The sequence below is a fragment of the Poecile atricapillus genome, chromosome 2 (genome assembly GCF_030490865.1).
Source record: "Poecile atricapillus isolate bPoeAtr1 chromosome 2, bPoeAtr1.hap1, whole genome shotgun sequence".
Classification (NCBI taxonomy): domain Eukaryota; kingdom Metazoa; phylum Chordata; class Aves; order Passeriformes; family Paridae; genus Poecile; species Poecile atricapillus.
The window spans coordinates 14,186,204-14,195,588 of NC_081250.1; the positions used below are offsets into that span (position 1 = coordinate 14,186,204).

At 36.7% G+C, this 9,385-nt stretch overlaps 1 long non-coding RNA gene across 1 annotated transcript; it reads right to left on the minus strand.

Annotated features, from left to right (window-relative positions):
* Nucleotides 1–3,864: 3,864 nt before the first annotated feature.
* Nucleotides 3,865–8,468, minus strand: LOC131576217 (uncharacterized). Its single transcript, XR_009276936.1, has 3 exons — nt 8,360–8,468; nt 4,815–5,007; nt 3,865–3,944 (listed from the first exon to the last, which is right to left on the minus strand). It is a non-coding gene; the product is annotated as an uncharacterized LOC131576217 (long non-coding RNA).
* Between the last annotated feature and the right edge of the window lie 917 nt (nt 8,469–9,385).

Genomic DNA, 9,385 nt, shown 5'->3' on the forward strand with positions numbered 1-9,385 from the left:
AGCAATCGCTTTTTTAGAAAGAAGTCTTCCTTTCCTTCAGTCAGACATTCTCTTCTGTTAATCACTGTCTTTAGCCTGACCCTCTGAAATAGAAATTCTCTTTTATGCAATATTTTACTTGAAGCGGTGTGTTTCTTTTTCATTTTTTTCTCTGAAGCTATGTTTCCCTCCCTTGGAAGCATGTGCAACAGAATGAAAGAATAACATATTCTAAGCCATTGTTGAAATGCTTTTTCAAACAACTTTGTGTTAGATGGATCCTGGGGCTGTCATTTACTTGACATTCATTTATACTGAATCAGTTAATAAGTCAGATCTTGTGTCATGTTAAGCATTTTTTCCTTGTTTATTTTCCCTGCATTAATAGCCATATTGCAATTGTACACAATGCCCTGAGCAAAATTTAATTCACTGGCACTGATTTACAACTGTAGAACATGTTCTGATGGGGATGGCTGTTGAAAAAAAAGATAATTTTAAAAGCATATGCAAGCATAAAGAACTGATCAGTTGACATCTAGTTTTTGCTGTGTGGGAACGAAGTAGTCATTAATTATTTTATTTTTGTTCTTGTTTTTGTTTTCTCTTTTATTCTTTATAAGTAGGCAAATGCTCAGTGGTGATCAGGTGCTGTTTTATCTTAAATACAGTTTGACAGCCTCAGGGTTAACAGAAATCTCACTGCAAAATGTTCATAAACTCACCATGACAAGAGCAGAGGCTTGGAGTACTGTGCTCAGTCATGTAAGAATGTGTCTGAAATTGAACTTAGAAGCCAATAATATCTGAACAATCAACACTGCCTATGTTACACTTTTTTAAGTAAAGGAAATCAGTCTCCAATGTGACCTTGATGTGTAAACAAGAGGTAATTAATAAAGGCATTGGTGCAATTTCATGGAACATGAACTTCCTCCTCCAAAACCTTCAGTGCTCCAAAAGCACTGAAAAAATCAAAGGATATTTTGTTATTTCTGATGTCCAAAGCATTAAAAAAAACCCTAAACAACAACAACAACTATAAAATCCCAAAGTTTGCAGTTACAGAACCAGGATTTGATGGCTAGAGGACTCTGGAGGAAGTGTAAGGGAACAGAGGAAATGCTAATTCCTGACCATGGCAATAACGTAATAATGTGGTTCTTCAGCTTGTACCTACAGTTTCAACTCTTGTTTTTTTCCAATTCCTTTACAACAGCCAGCCAAATAATAAAATCATTTTATCTTTACCTTAATATCCTATGTCTAAACTAGGAAACAGAATGTATCACTTGCAATGAGAGGCTATTCTAAAACTATAAACTTTTGTTTGAGTCTAATTCCGACACTGCTCAGGATTTTTGGATAAGCCTCATGCATAATTTAAAAAAAAAAGCATATTTAACACAGGCCATCTGTAATTTCTGTGTCAGTAGTGAGCTACATAATTGTTTTGAAAATATACATCATTCATTATATATGAATAATTATATAACATAAAAAAATACATTGTACAACTCATTTCAACCCAGTTTTGTCCCTAATGAGCATGTGAGGTACCTATTTCCAAGACATAAAGTGTATTTTAAAATAACCAAGTGAATTTATTAAATGCTGTATAAGGCTGATATATTGTTGCATACATCCAGTTTCAGAAGTGTTTAACTTTTTTTCCATTTGTCTTACCACAAAAGCTTGTAAAGCATACTGCATTGGAAAAAAAGGAGGGAAAAGGTGAGAAGCAGACAAAAAGAAGGGAGAGAAGAAGGCAGGGAGTCAGGAAGGAAGGCAGGGGAAGGCAGGAAGGGAGGAAGGCAGGCAGGAAGGAAGGCAGGAAGGCAGGCAGGAAGGCAGGAAGGCAGGAAGGCAGGAAGGCAGGAAGGAAGGCAGGAAGGCAGGAAGGAAGGAAGGCAGGAAGGCAGGAAGGCAGGAAGGAAGGCAGGAAGGCAGGCAGGAAGGCAGGCAGGAAGGCAGGAAGGCAGGCAGGAAGGCAGGAAGGAAGGCAGGAAGGCAGGCAGGAAGGCAGGCAGGCAGGAAGGAAGGCAGGAAGGAAGGAAGGCAGGAAGGCAGGCAGGAAGGCAGGCAGGCAGGAAGGCAGGCAGGAAGGCAGGCAGGCAGGAAGGAAGGCAGGCAGGAAGGCAGGAAGGAAGGCAGGCAGGAAGGCAGGCAGGAAGGAAGGCAGGAAGGCAGGAAGGCAGGAAGGCAGGAAGGCAGGAAGGCAGGAAGGAAGGCAGGAAGGAAGGAAGGCAGGAAGGAAGGCAGGAAGGAAGGCAGGAAGGCAGGAAGGCAGGAAGGCAGGAAGGAAGGAAGGAAGGAAGGAAGGAAGGAAGGAAGGAAGGAAGGAAGGAAGGAAGGAAGGAAGGAAGGAAGGAAGGAAGGAAGGAAGGAAGGAAGGAAGGAAGGAAGGAAGGAAGGAAGGAAGGAAGGAAGGAAGGAAGGAAGGAAGGAAGGAAGGAAGGAAGGAAGGAAGGAAGGAAGGAAGGAAGGAAGGAAGGACAAAACTTCATTTTCACTCACTGATTTCACTCATACCATCAATGTCAAATAAAGATTCCTATGTTTTATTGTACATAATCATCTCTTCCTGAAAATTTAAGTCCTAGAACTAATTGCTAAGCATCACATGTAACACTGACAGGCAAGTGCAGTGATCTGTAGCATCTACTTAGTCCATGTTATTTGAAATTCAAACTATGCTTGTGAAGCAGGACACCCATTTGAAGGTCTCATGAATACTTTCATATCCTCTTTTTGATAATCTAGTGGTAGCTACCTTGCCTGCTGAAATATTATTTGTCTCAAGTTTTTGCACAGAAAAGCTACTGGAAATTTATTTACATTTTGTTTGGTTTTGACCAAGATAACTTCTATTTCTAATAGGATTTGTATACTTACCACTGGACATGAGCAAGATTCGGAAATCCACCTTTAATGTGTTTTTGAGAACCTGTCGGGTTTGTATTTTTTTAAATCATAAAAATAGTAAATATTCTGCATACGTTATTCCAAAACAGTTGTACTAAGTGAAAAACTAGAATTTTACTTTCTTTTCATATTCTTTGATTGTATTTACTTAGTTTATGGTATCATGGTATGGTACATCATCATTTCTTAGCATAGTATTTTAAAAATTAGTAAGAGCTTTGCATCTTTTCCAGATTAGAATCTGTTGTTTATTTAATAGTAAAATGGCTGACCAAGAAAAAACAGTTTCCTTTCTAGAATTATTCAAATATTACACAAGTTGGGGGATTGGTAATATTTTTTATATCCTTCACTACATATTTTAATATTAATAAAAGTACTGTTACTCTAATTTATACCTTGAATAACTTATGTGCTACATTATAGTGTGTGTTGTAAGGAAATTTATAGTGCAAAATAGTTTCATTACAACACACATGGGTGACATTGTGCTCCTGAAAAGGTGACACATTTAATTTAGAACCAATTAATGGATGTTTATAGGTATTTTTAAAATTTTGTGAAATGAAGTCACAGAATCACAGAATTGTGAGGATTTCTCCAGGATTTCTCAAATATAACGGAGAGCAGCAGAGCAACAACATCTGGCAGCCCCCTCAGCACTGTGGGTGCATCCCACCAAGACCCGTGGATTTAGGAGTGTTTGGTCTGCCTATCCAATCTCCAACCCAACCCTCTGTGACCAGGTCCAAGTCTTCCTTTTTCAGCCTTCTCTTACCTCTTCTGCTCTGTTTTTGTCTGATGTACCATAATTCTACACTGCTGCTGCTAACAATTTATGCAAAATTGTAAACAATTAAAAAAAAAAAAAAAAGGCAAGGAAAAATATTTAGAATTTCTGCTAACCTGACAGAGAAGATTACATGTTGATAGAATGGTGGTAGCTGTCAAATTTGTGCTTTGTCATTCACTTAGTTTACATGTCTGCATAAGAGGCTGGATGATCCTGGCCTTTTCAATATATATCACAACAATCATCACTAAAAAGAAGCAATAAAAGAAAAATTATGGTTGGTCAAACTATGCATCAGGTGTGTTTAGGCACTCAGCAATAAGAACCAGCTATCCATTGAGGAAGAGCCTTCCTAGAATCTCAGTGCAAGCTGAGAAGAAACATTAGGTGATTTGGAAACTCTTAAGTGTTTTAAGACTTAGATTTGCTGGCCAAGCACAGGAGGACAGCAGGCTGTGAACAGGGCTATTCCCATAGTATTTATGAATACAGGTAGAGGAGAAAGCATTTTCATGCAAGACTCCCATCTGAATTTTGCAAACACAGAAACAACACTCCAATTCAATTCAAAATATGAGCCTGATGTGTCTGCACAGATAATATTAAGCACAGTACCAGAAAAACACATTATCTGTAACTTGCAAAATTAAAAACATCATTTTCTATGGAATGTCTCAATATTCATTTGTTATTTCTTTCTTCTTTTACTGCACTGCTGTAGATAATTTCTCTTGTTCTGTCTCACATTGTTCTTGGTTAGTGGCACTTGCCTGAAATTAGTTTCTAATTGGGATAAATGAACTGCATGTATTCATGGGGCCTGGGCAGTTGTTTTTGGCTTCCAGCAAAAAGCAGTGAACAAGCAAATTCTGGTGGCTGCTGACAGCTGTTTCACATAGGCTCGTGTTATCAGGGCAAACACATGTAAACGATATGAATAAATAACATGCAAATGTTTATAAATTGAGTGAATTTAACTTTATCAGATTATCCTCAAGCTAGTTTTAGACTGAATTTAGTGGCGCTAAATCCTTTAGCAAGTATCACAGGGTAATGCTTCTTATCAACACAGTGAGAGTATGGTTCATTTTTTTTTAACTTTCCACTTGATACTCACAGTGCAAGTTTCTTTCTAGTTCAAGACAAAGCAAGGTCAGCAAGCAGTTTGTGGCACACCTCCTGGGTGTGTACTCACAGGAGCAGTTCAACATCCCATCTTGCCAAAAACTCACCAAACCAGATATGTACAGAAGTATGTTCTTATTTTCTAGCCAAAAACATTGCTGGGTTTGGCTTTCAAATGTTGGCACCTACAAAATGATGCACAAAGACACATTTAATGTGAACTATAAATCATAGTGGATGTTAAACAGTTGCTCAGTTTACCTGGATATCAAGAATGGTTTGGGAAATTGGAATCAGAATCCTCCATTGATCTTTCCTTTTTTTTTTTTTTTTTTTTTTAATTAGAAATTCACTGCAGAAAAGATTCATTCAGGGTAAGTTGTCTCAGTCCCCTATGTTCTAAATAGAAATCATTGCAAGAAGCAACCAAGCATATTTAGGAAACAAAGTCTAGGCTAATATTCTTAGGGCATTCACCTCCACTGAAGTATGGTGAAAACTTGCCCTTCTATGGGTCATATACAACTCTCTGTCAATTTACTGCAAAATTGCTTAACATCACTGCAATGAATTTCCAGATTATACAAAATTCTTTTTAAACCTGACATTTACGCTGTGACACCTTCAACTGAGTTCTAACTTGGTAACATATAGTGTTGTTGCATAGTGATGTCTCGTTTAACCTGTTTACTTAACAATTTCCACTTTCCACTTCTGCAGTTCTTGTCCCTGTTTTATTTAAGAAATTTGCTGCTTGCCCTTTAATATGTTAAATTGTCATTTTATTGCTTCTGCTAAATATGTTTTTATCCATAATCCTATAGTGGCTAAATTCATCTGTACATTTAATACCATTGATTCAATTACACTCTGAATGAATATTGCATATTGAATGCTACTCTTCTTTTTTGTTGAATATACACAGGAACTAACTAATAGGATTTTGATGTAAATCAAGAACTAAGATATTAGAAATGTGTAAGTATCTTTACCTCCAAAAGTCCTTGGTGATTCACTAAAGATGTAGTGCCTGTAGCAGAATTGACTTTCAGTGAGATTCAAAGCTGAATCCAAAACATGCCTGAGTATAAATTCAAATCAATAAAGCTTCCTTGAGTCCTTAGTATAAAAATATTGCATAGCCACTTGATTATTTTCTTAATAAAGGTTTTAGATTTTGATATTTGGTAGCTTTTATAGTAGCTGCTTCCACTGCATATTAAAAATGTTTCATCTCTAGCTAACATTTCCAGGACTTTGGTCTTATCTTACTGGAATTTCATCCTCTGAATTTAAGAATTCACTATAAGATAGACTCTTCCTTTTAGATAAAACTACCTCTTAACTTTTTACTTGACCAACAGAATAGACTGTTCTTTCTGGATTTGAAATCAATTCAACACAATATATGTTCACATAATGTCTATGGCCTGGAGCCTGGTTTGTTCTCTGTCTCCTATGAAATTTGGAGGACTGCAGATACCTTACTCCTTTCTTTCCCAGTTTGTTCTCTTTCCACTTTAACAGAATTCTGATTACACCTGCTTTCAGAATGAGGTGTCCTTTTGAGAATGTTCCTTCTAAGAGGGCTTTTTTATTGCCAGAAGTACAGTTTGATGCTTAAATGACCTTGGGAGTTAATCACTTCTTCCCCACCGAGCCTTAGATTTGGAACAAAGTAATTCTGGGAGAAATATCTGGCAGTTGAAATTATTTTATTTCTTTTTCTGGCATATTGTCAAGGTACATTTACCTGTGTTAAAAGCACCAAATGAAACCCTTATAAAAATAAAATCTGTCAGAGTAAAGTTTCTTTCTTGCTGTTCCACTTCCTAAGCATTATGCACAGTTTTATGTTCATTTATGTGTTCAGAGATTAAAGAAAGTGTTTGTAGTCTTCACTACTGAAAGAAAGATTATAAATAAATTATTCCTCTCAGAATAATCTGTATTTGACAATGTTTGCTCAAGACATCTTGGTGGTTATCAGGAAAATCATATTTTAAGAAAAGACAGGCACATCCTCCAACATGTTATTAGATGAAAAATGAGATTTTTTTTTACATTAAAGAAGCTCGTTTGTTGACCACTCTGAAGCACAGATACTGTTCCTCATGGTACCACAATGCATCAGTGAGGAGGAGATAAGTGTTGCATTCCTGTGGAGGGAGTTTGGTGCCCAAGTCCTGTTGGAACAGCCCTTGTGCCTGAAGCTCTGAGCCTGCAATGCAAACAAAAATGGATCCTGTCTAGTGTTTCTACTGTCATTGAGAATAACAATTTTCATCAACAGTCTGGAAAGACAGATACTCCTGAAAGGTGTATGTGTGATGTTAGCCATTTTGAAGTGAAAATGCTGTCATGGAGACACCAGAACTCCAGGTTACATTAAGTCACAAATATCAATGTGCATCCACATGCCCCAAAGTAGAGATTTCACTCTGGCTAAAAAGCACCATGTAACAGAGGCAGCAGATGTTTAATGGCTGCACCATTGACAAAGTGTTTAACTGTTATTAATATTTATAATTCAGTAATGATAACCATGGCTCCAAAGTGCACTAAATGCACTCTAGTTATTGCTTTAAGTTAAACCTTTGTCCCAGTTAATTAGCTATGTGTTCCATCCCTACGCAACCCATATGGCAAGGCCAGGAAATAATAATATTGTTATCCCGGAAAAAAATTAGTGACTGCTCTCTAGTGACTGTTTGGTCTCAAGACAATTGAACTGGTTTAGCCATGGTCATGTTGAACACCCATCCTTCAGCCCCAAGGAAAAAGTAATTAAACTACATTTAGTGAGATTCCTAGAAACATGGAGACTTGATCAAAAGCTGTTACCTGTGGCCTCAGAGGCTGTCTGGTTATAACTGCAGGGACATAAGGCTGGCATGGCAAGCTTTGGACAGGTATTTCAGCAGAAAATGTGAATGTAAAGCCATCAAAGTGAGAGAAGGTGTCATGGGTATGGCAAAATAAAATGAAGGAAATATAGTTTTGTTATGGGAATTGGTAGAAAGAAAGGCTGGGGAACTTCTTATCGGGAGAGTGTTATTTTATAGCTTGTGAGCTCCAGGAAAGACCCTGTGGTATACTGTCTTTCAAAATGAAGATGGACCAAAGAACACATCTGAGAAGTTTTCTTTCTCTTTGTCCTTGAAACAGAAAGCAAAGCTGCTGGCATTTGGCTAAGGGGTCATGCCAAAAGAGTTCACGTCCATGAAACTTTGATCTTATACAATGCTTTCAACTGATAGCCTTAAACTAATCAACAGATCATGACAGCAGTACAGTACTTCATACTTGTGTATAAGAGGTTTTTTTAATGTTTGTAAATTTAGTTAGTATCCAAGCCTTCCTTTCATATAATCAGAGAAAATATTTTTATTCTCACACAAGATTGGATCCGACCAAAACAAAAGAGAACCCAAACATTGGATGAGAGACTGAAAGAGAAGACTGCAGTTTTGTTTATATCTGTATTACACACACAGTATTCAGCTCTATTTAGCAGAGACAGACCCTTTCACTCACCTCTGGGATCTCAAGAGATGAGAATGAGCTTGCTCAAGTTATCCATTGCAGCTTCCTTTTCCAGCCAAAACATCCTCCTGGCCACTAAGTACATTGACATTCTGTATCTAAACCATGAAAAATTGTTAGATAACTAACCATCACTTGTTTTTCTTTGAATTTTCTCCTTCAAAACAAATAGTGATAGCATTAATAATCAGTTAGTTATTAAATCTCACTGTGCCAGAGTGTATTCATAAATATGTGACAACTTCATGTCTAAAGACAGAAGAAAAGATCAGTAATTCAGACAATATTCATATTTTAATTAAAAATAAACAAAGCATTAAAAACAAAACATAAGAAGTCAAAAAGAAACCAAGGTTTAAAAGCAATGTTAAAACAGTTTTTTAGTTGAAAATGTTTCATGATGCTCCTTAAATCTGGAACTGTTTTCTTCTGCCTCATCAAATCTCGATTTAAAACACATTCCCTGTCCCTGCTCATTTCCTCTATTCCATTTTGGTATAAACCAAGAAGTCACATCCTGTTATTGGTTGAAAAGTGTCATGTGCTAGGTTCATACAGTCTTACTTCAACAATATATTTCCATTATTGGTGGAAAATAGTAGTAGAATCAAATCTACACATTCATAAATGCAGATAAATGCACTCTTGCCATAACGTTCAACTTTTCTTTATCCATGGACATCCTGATTTTTGAATGCTGTGTTAATAAAATGGAGAATATAATTGCTGATATTTCTGACAGTTTCAGGATCTTCTGGAAGCTGCCAGGTATTCAGGGAAATGTTTAAGTCCTAAAAGTTACATTAATTATGTATTTCTAATATGAGATTTCAGATGATCCAATGTTTGTTATACCCTATTTGCTATTCATCATTTGTTATTCATTATACTTGTATTTATAAGTCTCAGTTACCTGATCAGGAAGTGCAGACAATAGTATGTGATTTGGTTGACCAGTCAAACACTTCAAATAGTGAATAGATGACACTATTTGAGAACAAAAAAATAGGCTGAAAT